The following is a 14,238-nucleotide window of genomic DNA, read 5'->3' on the forward strand; positions in this document are numbered from 1 at the left end:
AACAAGTGAATTCCTGTCCAACTTATCATTGTCTCTCTTCAGCATATGTGCTGGACTACCCGAATCCGAATATGCTTCAAAATAGGCTTACGCCTATTCAGCAATTCTATATGAGTAGAGAATTCTGACTTTGGAAGGTACTATGTTCACTTCCATTTCCAGAGTATATCCTTAAAATGAATTTGGTAATTTTCTAAATAACTCATCATTAATCTACTTATTTCCATAAGAGTCTTATACCTGTTAGAATTTTTCGGGCCACGAAAACCGCTTTTCGCGTCGCGGAAACCCCGAAACACCCTAGCCAAGGATCTCGTGCAAAGAAAAATCCGATTCGAAAAATTCCACGTATTTATATCATGCTTAATACCCGAATATGTTAGATCTACTCCTAGATCTATAGTTTAAAAAAAAACTACCTTTGATGCGTGCCCTTCGCTTATCCCGCTCGACTAAGGTTGAAGTTGGATCTAGAGGGCACAAAGTAGAGCCCCTCTATATGTGTCCACACAAGCAATTAGGTGGAGAAGATGACCGAAACAAGGTGTGCTAGCACCTATGTGGTTTTCGGCCAAGAAGAGGAGGAAGAGAGGGAGAAGTTGCCGAGAGCACCAAGGAAGAAGAAGAATCAAAAAATTGAATTCAAAAATTCAATCAATCCACAATATCATGTGGCCGGCCACATAAATGTCATTAAGTGGGCAATTAATGCTCTTAATTGCCCCCTTAATGTGGCCGGCCACTCATGGGTAACCTCCCATGAGGTGGCAAGCATGAGGTGGCATGGTGATGTGTAGCATCCCCATTGGTTCTCCCATGCCACCTCATCAAATGTGGTGGCATCCAAGTCAAGTCAATATTGACTTTCAACCTTCCTAATTTGGCCAAAGTCAAACATGACCAAATTAACTCCCTTAATTGATTTATCCAACATTTGGATCATACTTGAGTCTAACTCATAGTCAAGTCAAACTTGTGGATTTAGGTCAAGTCAAACTTGCCTTTTATAGACTTTCCATATTTAGCCAAGTCAAACTTGACTTCATCTTTCCTCTTGGTTCATCATATGAACTAGTCTCCATCTATTGCTCTATGTGTGTGACTCTATAGGTTCTTGTCAACGTTGGCAATGTCCCTAAATCCAATTAGGGACATAAGCAATGAGAGGTATCTAGCAACACATCATTACTACCCAAGTTACAAGAATGTTGAGATCCAACATCACCAATATGACTAATAATTGTGACTCTCACAATATGTGACATTTTCCTTCTATCCTTGATATCTAGATTGATCTTATATGAGGCATAGACCGTGTCATCCTCCAATCAATCTAAGTGTCTTGAACTCCAAGTAGACTCACTAAAATCAAATAAGCACAATATCACATATTGCCTTATTTGGGCATGGCCATGCACTTAGTGATCTCACTCTATCAAGAATCATGATGTCACTCCCGTCATATAGGAGGGATAGATCCCATCTACATCACTCACATCCCTCCGCATAATTTGTTACATACCCAGTAATCGCCTTTATAGTCCACCCAGTTACGGGTGACGTTTGACGAAACCAAAGTACATAACTCCTTATGTAAGGAACCATGGTGACTTCAGATCTAAGGACTAGAAGTCATACTAATAGTCACTTGAGAAAGTATATGACACTCATATAACGATCCATGATACTTTCTCATGGCGGGTCATTCAGTATACATTCTCCAATGTATACCCATGTGTCAACTTGATATCTCATATCCATGACTTGTGAGATCAAGTCATCATGTTGCCCTACATGCTAGTCTCAATGCATTAACATTGTCCTTCTATGTTAATACTTGACTAGGAATAATTAAGTGTAGTGTTCTCTATATCATCTCACTATCGATTTAACTAATCGATTGATATAGATATGAACCTACTACCCTAGGACATTATTATACTTATTTATATAGCACAAATACACACAAGTATAATAATCACAATGCCTTTATTTATATATCAGAAATATATGTACAAGAATATGATACAAAGAGTCCAAAAAGTAACCATCACATAATTGGCTCTAGGGCTCTCACTAACAATACCTTCCTTTTTCTACACCATTCTGTTGGGGTATACCAGGTGTTGTTAGTTGGGATTGAATCCCTACTTCTGATAAGTGACTCCTAAATTCTCCCAAAAAGGTACTTGCCACTACGATCTCACCGTAGTGTCTTGATACGTTTACTTTAACGTTTCTCCACATCAGCCTCGTACTCTTTGAACTAATCAAAGCACTTAGACTTACGACACATCAAGTAAATGTATCCGTATCTCAAATAGTTGTCTATAAAATAGACGAGATATTTGAAAATACTTTTTGTCTGGATAGTCATAGGATCACACAAATCAGAATGAACCAATTCCTATATATCTTTGGCTCCATACCCCTTAGACTTAAAAGCTCCTTGGTTATTTTCCTTCCAAATAAGACTCGTAGGTTAGAAAGATTTCCACTACTAATGAACCCAAAATTTCATCAGCTACCAATGAATCCTACTTAAGTTAATATAACCTAGCCTTAGATGTCAAAGATATAATTGGTTCATTTTCGAAGGTTGCTTTCTCTTAAGTTAGAAGATGTGTTACTAATTTCTATTTGTTGCATCGTGGGAGTTATTGGATTATAAATTGTTAACCAACATACCAGAATAGATAACTTCCCTATTTTTCTTGATAACAACTTTGTTATCAAAATAGACACAATATCTATTCTATAATAGTTTAGAAACTGAAATCAGATTCTTTCTAAACTTAGTATGTAAAGACAATTTCTAATAATCCAAATTTTATTCCTATTAGAGAATAAACCTCTCCCACTGCAACAGCTGCTACTTTTGTAGTAGTGCCCATGTGGACGGTGTTTTTTATTTTCATTTAGTTGTCGGGTTTCCTGGAACCCTACAATGAATTGCAGACATGATTAATGGCATCTGTATCTACACTCCAGGTTCTGGTAGATAACACCACTAGACATGTTTCAACTAATGAATTAAATACACCTAAATTGTTCTTAGTTCTAAGAAGACAGTCTACCTTAATGTCCAAGTCCTATTTCCAATCATTACAATTGGGACTACTAAGTCTTTTCTATAGTATAACAATTAGGGGATTGACAAACATTTTAAATCCTAAGAATCACAAAAATATTTGGTCAAGATCAATTCTTAAAAATCCCTATGAATTTTATATGCCACGATAGTGTGGTCGTATACAAAATCAAAAAGGAGATTTTATCCATTAATTTTATTATCTCGTCAACTTTACTTTATGACGAATAAAATTAATAGTTGATCTGTCTTTGATCAAATATTTGGTCAAAACCTTTTGAATTTAAAATAACATTGATTCCTCAAAAAATATTATTTAAATTCACCAACATCTCAAACATCGTGAATTTTGCATGCCACGATAGTGTGGACTTATACAAAATTAAACATTTGTAAGAGGAGGGGTTTACCCATTAATTATCTTGTCAATAAATCTTTATAACAAATAAAATTACCTCAAACACCGTGAATTTTGTATGCCACGATAGTGTGGACGTATACAAAATCAAACATTTGTAAGAGGGAGTTTTAATTTTATTATCTTGTCAACCTATTTATTTGACAAATTAATAGTTGGTTTACTTCGGTCACACAAATAATAGCAGTGACTCCGATGGGGAGGATACTATTAAATGTGCCTAAGTGTATACCATTACTTGACACTAAGTCCATTAATAAGATTGTGCCACTTCCGATGGGGAAGATCACACGCTCTTAATTAACTTCCTATAGTCATCCAAAATAGAAGTTTAAACTAATGATCCGTAAACAAGCTCATCCGATATGGAGGAAGGCACTCAGAGCCAACGCGCAAGCTTGTTGCATCACTTATAAACCAGTAATGTAGACCGTGAAATTTATTTAAAAATAAATCTCTCTCCCACTTAGTTATTTAAAGTGAGGAATTTTGCCTATGCTAGTCTACCTAACATGCATACTAACAAGCACACACAACACAGCATAAAAAGTAGACTGCTCTACACTAAGTCGACTGCTACAACTAACAGTAGACTGCTCCACACTAAGTGAACGAACAGAAGCATTCTGTTCGCTCCCAGTCGACTGCACAGTCGACTGATAAAACATGCAGTCGACTGCTACAGTACGCTACAGTGCTGCTACAGTAATGCTGCAGTACACCCTAAAATTAGGATTTTACTCCGAGTATAATCTCTCATGCACTCGTACCCTCACCCTTTTGACTCACTTGACGCTTCTTTGCAGCCTTGACCTCTTGCCTTCAAGCCTACTTCCTTTGGCTCTCGTCCCTTGGATGCATTCAAGCCCGTGGCTCGTCCCCAATGTCATCCTTCGCGTATACCCCGAAGTCGCTTCCCTCGACCCTTGTCCTAGCTGCCTTGTCCACAGTCCCTCGGATGCTCCATCCTTCACCAGACCCGAAGCCATCAACCTGAGTCACATGTGTATCCTGCATATCTGCACACTCACATACACATATCAAATAACAAGGGTGAACCTAACTTAAACCATTTACTCAAACACCAAAACACATGGCCCCACGAACCATTGGGATTGCTCCAACAGTTTCAACTATATGTCTATGTTTTCTCTCAACAGAGTCATTTTGTTCTGAAGTGTGAGGACAAGAAACTCGATGAACAATTCCATAAGAGACAAGATGACGATGGAGAGCTTGATATTCGTCTTCCCAATCAGAATGAAAAGAGAGTATTTTACGATTAAAATATCGTTCAACTTGAATTTGAAAATTACAGAATATATCAAATAAATCAGATTTTCTTCTCATAGGATAAAACCAAGTATATTTACTAAAATGATCAATGAATGTAACATAATATTGGAAACTTTGATTAGACAAAATAGGTACAGGGCCTCAAACATCATAATGGATTATCTCAAGTGGAAAATTAGAAACATGATCAGATGAAGAGAAAGGTAGTTTATGACTTTTAGATTCCATACAGGTCCTACATGAATGAGATGAAGAGGAGGTAATGGAAGTAGGTAAACCATACCTATTAATGATTGACTGAACAATACAAAGGGAAGGATAACCAAGTCTAGCATGCTAAGCTTGTTTATTTGGGCGTTCACCAATAGAAGCTTTGATTGAAGAACTATGAAGATAGTAGAGGTCATTTTTGATTCTCCCATAAAACACAATAGTATTTGTTCCTCTATCCTTTATAAGATAATGATTATGATGAAACTCAAAAATGATATTGTTATCAAAACAAAACTGACGTGTAGAAAGTAAATTTTTAGTGATAGATGGAACATGAAAGACATTGCGCATGTGAAAAGTTCGATTAGATAAATGAACATATGCATCTCCAATATTAGCAATTTGCAAACCTGAGTCATCGCCTACTTGAACCGTATTTGAGCCATAATATGACATTACGTTTGTAAGGATATTATAATCTGATGTGACATGATGAGTTGCTGCAGTGTCAATATACCAATCAGTAGATGAAAACTCTAAGATTTTACCACAAGTAGACACAGATGAGAGGACTTTAGGATATACTTGTGAAATAGATGGTTGTCTTGAAGTTGTTAAACCACCAATGAAATTTAAGTCAAATGGACTAGGATATTGAATATCAAAATGTCTATTTTCGAGACAAAGTTTACATTTTACCCGAGACCAATCAAGTCTTTTAGGACATATATTTTCAATATGACCAACGATGTGACAAATCTGATATTGGTCTGAACTTTACTTTTGGCCTCTTTGATGTCGTTGAGTATTTGACATCTAAAGTAAAAATAACTTGTCCAGCGACAACTGTTGGACGACATCACAAGAAAGAACTTCTACCTTGTGGTTGACGGCTGTGAAGAAAAACTACAGAGACATAATCGTTAAGGAAACTTTTTTTTTGTGGAAGAGAAACACAGAGATTAAGGAAGAGGAAAGATAAACAAAAGGGTTGGCGGCGGAAGAAAACAAAGAAGAACAAGAAAATTAAAATATGTAGGAAAGAATAAGAGGTTTGAGGAAAAAAAATTAAAAAATGTTCGTCATTTATTGGATCTCCGCCTCAAGAAGTTGAGGGAAGATAAAAAGAGATGGTTCTGATACCATGTAAGAAGAAGAATAGGGAGAGAGCAAGAAATAATATGAGAGTAATAAAATTTATTGTTCATTAATATTTGCCTAAGGACAATACAATATATAATGTTTAAAAAGTACTTGGTCAATTAACCAATTATTAAATAACAGGATTATTTTAAAAATAATTCTGAGAATTATTCTAATAATTATAACAGAATTATTAGAATAATTCAAATACTGATTTGATTTGATTTGATTTGATTTGGTGATTTGATCTGGTCAATTCTGGTAATTCTCTTTTATATCTTTTAATGAGAACCTAAATCGTGAAAGAGCTCTAGTGGAGGGCTGGGAGGTTTTAGTGAGAGAAGCTCCAACTTCTCTCTAGTATTCTTGGTGCTCCGATGGTTTCTTTGCGTGGACATCCCTCCATCATGATTGGAGGAGGTTTCCTTCCTCCTCACCGGTAGGATGAGGGCTCGTTCTCACTGTGGGTGTCTTCCACAACCTGTGGAGGACTTTCTTGTGGATGTTTTGAGGCTAAAACAGCAAGGTAAGTGTCCCTATAGTTGATTTTCCTTCACTCTAATGTCATACGACATATTTTTGCATCTCCGGCGAACTGCTCCTGCTCCGACCATCTTCTCCAACCAAGGTCGGCCCTCCCCTCCACTCTTGTGCTGCCAAGTGGTTGGGGGAGGTTTGGAGGCTGCCAACTCACCTAAGGTTTGGTCAAAAACAACAAATGCCAAGGGCTCTCATTGGCCAACTTGGGTGATGAAGCATTTCCAAGGTACAGCTGGTCTCCTCTTCTTCATGGCTAAAGGAAAGGGGAAGAGCAAGAGACACTCTGGTCAAAAGGGGCTTAGGGAGGTGGCAGATAAAGATGAGGTAGCAAATAAAGCATCCTATGTGGCAAGCACAAGTGGACAAATGGATAAATTGGGCATTGCTGAGTTGGATGATCATGTTGATGTGACTAAGGAATCTGATGAGGTGGCTACCCCACGACATGTAGGGACTTCTCCTCAGCCACCACACGCCTAAGGAAGCCCTACACCATCACCACCACCACCGGTGGAGGAGGTGGAGACCTTGTCAGAGGTGGAAGAACAACAAGCTCCGACGCCTAACACTCTACCAGACCGAAGAAATGATGCTGTGAATGATGCGAGGACTGATCTGCCACCAAAGAAGCAAGATTGGGATGAGCTTTTCAAAAACAATCGCAAAATTAAGCTTGTTATCAACCTAAATTAGTACGAAGCAAAAGGAGAAATGTTAGCCTTCCGTTTTGAATACATAGACAATATGGAGGATGCAATGGGGTTTTGTCTAGTTGGATGTTTCATGGGGCATCATCCGGGCAGAGATGGAGTCTGATACATTGGTTCTCAATGGAAGACCCCTCACAAATTCTTCCTACACAAGAGTGGTTAGGTGGTATATAAGATTGATAAAGAAGAAGACCGTCAAAGAATTCTTCAAGGAGGACCTTACTTTGCCTTCGGTGTTCCGATATTCTTGAAGATAATACCCAAGTGTTTTCTATTTGATGAAGATGGACGGTTTGTGCCGGCGTGGATACAAATTCATGGCCTCCCACCAGATTGTTGGAGTCAACTTGTGCTAAGCAAGATTGGATCGGAAGTTGGCAATCCATTGTACACCGACAATTATAACTAGGACAAGGGAACGATTGGAGTATGCAATGCTTATGGTGGAGATTCTGGCTATCGGTGAACGTGTTCGTGAAGTCCCCATCACTCTCCCTACTGGTGTTCAAGTGGATTTGAAAATCATATATGAAATGATTCCGGACTTTTTCCAAACATTTAATAAATTAGGTCATCGATCGGAGAATTACCGTGAAAAGTCTACACCTGGGCAGCAACAAAACAACCCCCAAACTGATCAAAATGTGCAAGGATATGGGAGACCAAGATCTCAATCAACTAGAGGTCGTGGGAGGACAAGATCGAGGTATAGAAATCGTACAAGACAACAATGACTGTCAATGCAACAAGGACCAAATGTTGAGATGTCAGGTGATCAATAAGAGCTTGTAATTATCGTTGTGAATATCCCTATACTGGTGGATATAATTCCTCCCAATTGTGAGAATGAAGATCACCAAGGAGAGGATCGAATGCCACAACAACAACCCTCTCAAGAGGTGAAAACAAATGAAAGGTACCTAGAGAAACCGAGCAAGGGCAGCCATCAAAAGTAGTCCAACAACCAACACTTTCAAGTGAAGGGAGCTCAACCTCCTCTATTTCCTCCTCCACTGCATCACAAGAAGATGGGGCAGCAAGTGAGACTATTCATACGGTATCGGAGGCATCATCTTCCTCATTGCCCACTTCTACATCATCTGCAAGTGGGGATACGGGAAGTAGTACTCCTGCCCCTACAATTGGTACAAGGCTACGGGTGCGAGCAACCCGCAATGGTAAAAAATGAATGTTGCCTCTTGGGATATTAGGGGCTTTCACAAGCCCCTAAAGCATGGATGGGTGCAACATCTCCTTCAGCAAAAAGACATTCAAATCATGACATTGATGGAAACAAAACTCAAAGAAGAGTCACTAAGTTCTATATTACAAAGGAGATTCTCAGGTATAGGGCATGCACATAATTTCAATATTTCTAATCATAGTCACACACTACTTCTTTGGAATTTGCATAAGGTTGATTTGAATATTGTTATGACTACCAATCAATATATACATTGTCATATTCGATGTCGTATTTCTAGTAAGAGCTTCTTTGTAACTTTTGTCTATGAGCTTCATTCAATTGTCACAAGAAGACCTTTATGGGAGGCACTTGCAGATTTGAGAGATAATATTACTGATGCTTGGATGGTTATGGGTGATTTCAACTCATTCTTGTCTATTGATGAAAAGAAAGGTGGTTCTCCGATCACAAATCATGAGATGAGAGATATGTAGACTTTTACACAAGCTTGTGGGTTGGTGGATTTCTGTTCCATTGGATGTCACTTTACATAATCTAATGGTAACGTTTCTTACTAGCTAGATAGAGCTTTGGTTAATTCTTTTTGGTTGATGATAGATTTTGATGCATACACGGAGTTTATGGCACCGGGTTGTCTCTCGAACCATTCATGTACTATTGTGCACACATTGTCTAAAGAGCGACCTCCAAATAGAGCATTTAAATTTATTAACATGTGGGCATTGCATGAAGACTTTGAGAAGATTGTGAAGGACTCATGGGCAGCCCCTATACAAGGAAATGCTCAATATGTTCTCAAGGCAAAGATGTTCCGCTTGAAAAGGTGCTTAAGGGAGCTAAACAAGAATAACTTTGGACACATCTCGGAGAAGGCAAAAAGAGCAAAAGAAGAATTAGAGGAGGTCCAAAGAGGCATTCTAGATAGTGGCTCAACTCCTATAGAGTACACTCACATAAGGAAGAAAGCAAATCTATTAGCCGAAGCAGAAAGACAATTCTATCAACAAAGGGCCAAGAATGTATACTTGAAGAGTGTGGATAAATGCATAAAGTTTTTCCATAATGTGGTGAAGAGAAATAACAAGATAAATGCAATCATCACACTCAAGAAACGAAATGGGGATCAAATCACAAGTATAGGTGAAGCAGCGGAGGAATTTGATAACTACTTTCATGGCTTACTTGGTCAAAAAGAGGTGTGCAGATTTTTGGATAGTAATGAAATCACCGGAAGGAAGCTAACCTTGGGGCAAACTGAGAATCTAAGCAAGTCGGTCATGCTAGAAGAAATAAAAGCTGCTTTACATGGTATTGGATGTGGAAAAGCCCCGGGTTTGAATGACTACGGTTTGAAATTATTTACCTCATCTTGGGATATTATTGGTAATGATTTTATTGCAGTTATGCAGGAATTTTTTTCAAAATAGCAAGCTACTAAAGCAATGGAACCACTCCTTAATCTCACTTGTGTCGAAAGGAGATCATGCAGTAGCGGTAGCGGACTATAGACTAATTTCATGCTACAATGTATTCTACAAAGTTATTTCGAAAATACTTGCTGCTCGGTTATTGGAAGTTATTGATTTCTTATCGGATCCGGCTCAAGTAGCGTTCATAAAGGTGTGTTCCATAGGTGACAACATATATTTGACCCAAGAATTGCTCCGAAAATATGCAAGGAAAAGGACTTCTCCCAGATGCATGATCAAAGTTGCTTTAAAAAAAGCTTTTGACATGGTAGATTGGGATTTCCTTATGTCAACACTCGTTGGTTTTGGTTTTCCCCAACAATATTGCAATTGGATCAAGGAATATGTAACAACGGTCTCTTACTCAATCTCTCTTAATGGTGGAGTTTATGATTTCTTCAGTGGACAAAGAGGACTTAGACAAGGGGATCCCCTTTCTCCCTCACTGTTTGGATTATGTATTGAGGTGTTATCAAGAAAACTCAAAGTCACCTCCATTTTGTCATCCTTCCACTTCAGCCCTATGTGCAAGGAGGTGGGCATCACACACCTTGTTTATGCGGATGATCTTATGTTATTTTGCCGAGTGGATACATCTTCTATACAATATTTAGTTGATTGCTTGGATTTCTTTGGAAAGACTTCGGGACTAAAGGCAAATCCACAAAAAAATGCAGATTTACATGGTCGATGTAGAGGCAAGAGTGAAGGCCCAAATTCTTGATCTTTTGGGTTTTCAAGAAGATTCTTTCTCCTTCCGATATGTGAGTATTCTATTAGTGGTGGAAAAATTGAGGATCGCTAATTATGGGCCGCTCTTAGATGCTATTAAAAGGAAGATAAATGCTTGGCCCAAGCATATCTTGTCATATGACGGAAGATTGGAATTGGTCAGTACGGTTCTACAAGATATAGAATGCTTTGGCTATCAATGCTTTCAATTCCTAGTGGAGTCGTAGATAAGATTAAACCTATTTGTTGTATGATTGTTTGGTCCTCCAAATTCCCTCCTATATCTTGGTCAAAAATTTGTCTACCAAAGCAAGATGAGGGATATAGCCTTAGAGATCTACTTGCATGGAATGAGTCATTGTTGAGCAAAATATTATGAGATGTCAAAAATTTGTCTCCCAAAGCAAGATGGGAGATATGACATTAGAGATCTACTTGCATGGAATAAGTCATTGTTGAGCAAAATCTTATGGGATATCAAGTCCAAAACAGATTCTCTATGGATTAAGTGGATACACCATCATTATATGAAAGGGGCAAATTTTTGGGCATGGGAAAGTAAATATTCGGACTCCCCTTTGATCAAGAGGTTTGTAGAAATTCGGAACAAGATCTTGAGAACCTCAAATGGAGTCGGAAGTGCAAATATGAGGATGATGGATTGGTTTGATGGGATAGGAAATTAAAAATACATACAATTTCTTCATGCCAAGGAGGCGGGAAGTTGCATGAAAATCTATAGTTTGGAAGCTGAAAATCATACCAAAACATCGCTTCACACTATGGATGCTAGATCATGGGAGGTTGAGGACCAAGGATAAAATGGAGTATGAGCCAAACAAGGATTGTGTCATGTGTCAACAACAAGAAGAATTAAATCAATACGTTTTCTTCGAATGTCCGATGACTTATGAACTTTGGTGCAAGGTGATGGTTGGAAATCAAGCACAACTTTAAATCCTTTGAAGAGTTGCATCAAATTTTTGGGAGACACTATATGGGTGGTGGTAGAAAGATGAAGGCCCAACATCTAACCATCTCTAGCTCAATCTATTATATGTGGGAAGGTAGAAATAGGTGTCGGTACCAAGACATTGCACCAGATGTGGATTGACTATTTCGGAAGGTCCAAATATATATCCACCAGTTTGTGGACTTGAAACCTCCTTAGAGCTCATCATTTGCAGGTTGAAGGTTGTTGTTGGATGATGTTGAAGGTGTAATGTGACTGAACATGAAGGAAACAGATGCTACCTTGACAATGTTGCTGTTTTGGAGCTCACTGTGCTTGCTGTCCGAAGATTGCATCTGGATTTGACTTGTATTTAAGGCTTTGGCTTGCTGTCTGAATTTTGCATGTGGCTTTAGCTTGCATCTGTGAATGGCTTGGTAACTACAAGGAGTTTGATTTTATACGTTTTAGTAGCTTCCTTGATGAAAGTATGAATGCAAAGTCCAATTGTGAGCTTAAGAACGTGTAATGTCATGTGTGATTTGTTTTTGATTGCATGCAAGTGTGTTGTGTGTCCACCACATTAGGGTTGTGTTTGATAGGGGGTAATCTGTCTTGTAATGTAATCTAGATTACATTACAAGGCTGATTAATTTGTTTGGTTTCATTTTTAACTTATAATGTAATGTAATCTGGATTACAAAATGTAATGAAGTTTTGTAATCTGGATTACAAAACAAACACATTGTAATCCGATTACATTACAAGGTCATCGTTTAACAAAAATTTAAATGTCAAATATACCCCTAATCTGTCGCCGCCTATCGTCGCCCGCCGCCGCCGGCGGCCTACTGGCGGCGGTGACGGTGGCTGTTTTCCTTCCTCTGGTTTTGGTGGCCATGGTGATCCTTGCTGTGGACGTCGAAGGCCTCTTCAACTTGGGCGGCCGCTGCTTATGTTTCCCTGCCGCCTCCGCGGCGGCCGCCGCCTGATGGTGGCGGCGGCGGAGGCGACGGCGGCGGCGGCGGCGGCGGCGGCGGCGGCGGCGGCGGCGGCGGCGGCGGCGGCGGCAGTGATGAAATCTGTCGCCGCCCATCTTCGCCCGCCGCCGCCCGCCGCCGCCCGCCGCCGCCGGCGGCCAACGACCGGTCGGCAGCGACCGGCCGGCGGCGGCTGACGACCGGCGACGGCGGCCGACGACGGCGGCGACCGCAAACTCCGACAAAGATGTAGCACCCACCGGTAGAGGTCGTAGGATATTTTTGTCATTTTATAATAATACGAATTACATTCCCTATAACAAATAATGGACACCAAACAAAAGAATGTAATCATCCTTGTAATCAAATATTACATACATTACATTATCAAACGTAATAATGTAATCAGAATTACATTATATTACATTACAAATTTGATTACATTACAAGCTCAATTACATTACACCCAACCAAACGTAGCCTAGGTGTTGTGTGCTCATGTGGTGTTAGTCTTGTGACAAGAGAGAGGGCTGATTGTGAAATTTACCTCAGTTGTTGAGGATTAAACTCTTGATGCTTGTATGGTTTTGACATGCGGTTTGAGAGTTTTACCTCTCAAACCGATTTTTATATATATGTACCTATTTCCGTGAAATGGGAGCCTAAACTGATGATCTAGGGTTTATCTCATCATGCACATATGACCTGTGTACCTGTATGTACCTTTCTCCATATCCATGGGGCCAACATTAGAGGGGCCACTAAGGTAGCAGATTTACCTTTGTGAAATGGGAACATGAATGATGTGGATATCCACGTAAACATAGTTGGCTGGCTGATTTCCTTCTTTCTTTCTGTCCATCTTTCTTTCTTTCCGCATATTTTTCTCTTTTCTTCTTCCAATAGATTTCTTTCTTCCTCCTTTCTTTCTCCCTTTCTCCCTTTTCCAAACGACCCTTTTCCCTTTTCCCCGTTTTTTCATTTTCACGACGACCATAGCTTCCCCTCCCGTGGCCTCCCAACGACCATAGCTTCCCCTCCTGTGGCCTCTGCTCTTACTTTCTGCCCTGCGTCCTTGCCTCCCTTTCTCCTATCCGTCCAACCTCCGATTGTGTTCGTGCCCATCTGACGTCTTTATAGTTCCAGCTTGGTTTGATCGTCTGTGCCTTCCACCATTCGACCGTTCGACCATCCGACCCTCAGCTATGTTGTTGCACCCCCTTTGTTAAGCACGGTAAGTGATTTTGTTTTCATTTATCACAAGCATATGGTTTCTCTCTAGGTTATTACTCTTAGCCCTTGGTTTGAAAATGTGGTACATACAAATGTGAATGTGTAATGTGTCGTTTGAAAATGTTGGCCATGGGTTTAGAGATTGTGAAATCAACCTATTTTCTTGATTGGGTTGTTTGAAATTAAAATTGGGTAGGAATAAGCTTTGGTCACTTAGGTCAGCAAAGTGTTTGATAAAATGTCTCAATGAATTA

Source organism: Zingiber officinale, chromosome 3A (assembly GCF_018446385.1).
Source record: "Zingiber officinale cultivar Zhangliang chromosome 3A, Zo_v1.1, whole genome shotgun sequence".
NCBI classification, from domain to species: domain Eukaryota; kingdom Viridiplantae; phylum Streptophyta; class Magnoliopsida; order Zingiberales; family Zingiberaceae; genus Zingiber; species Zingiber officinale.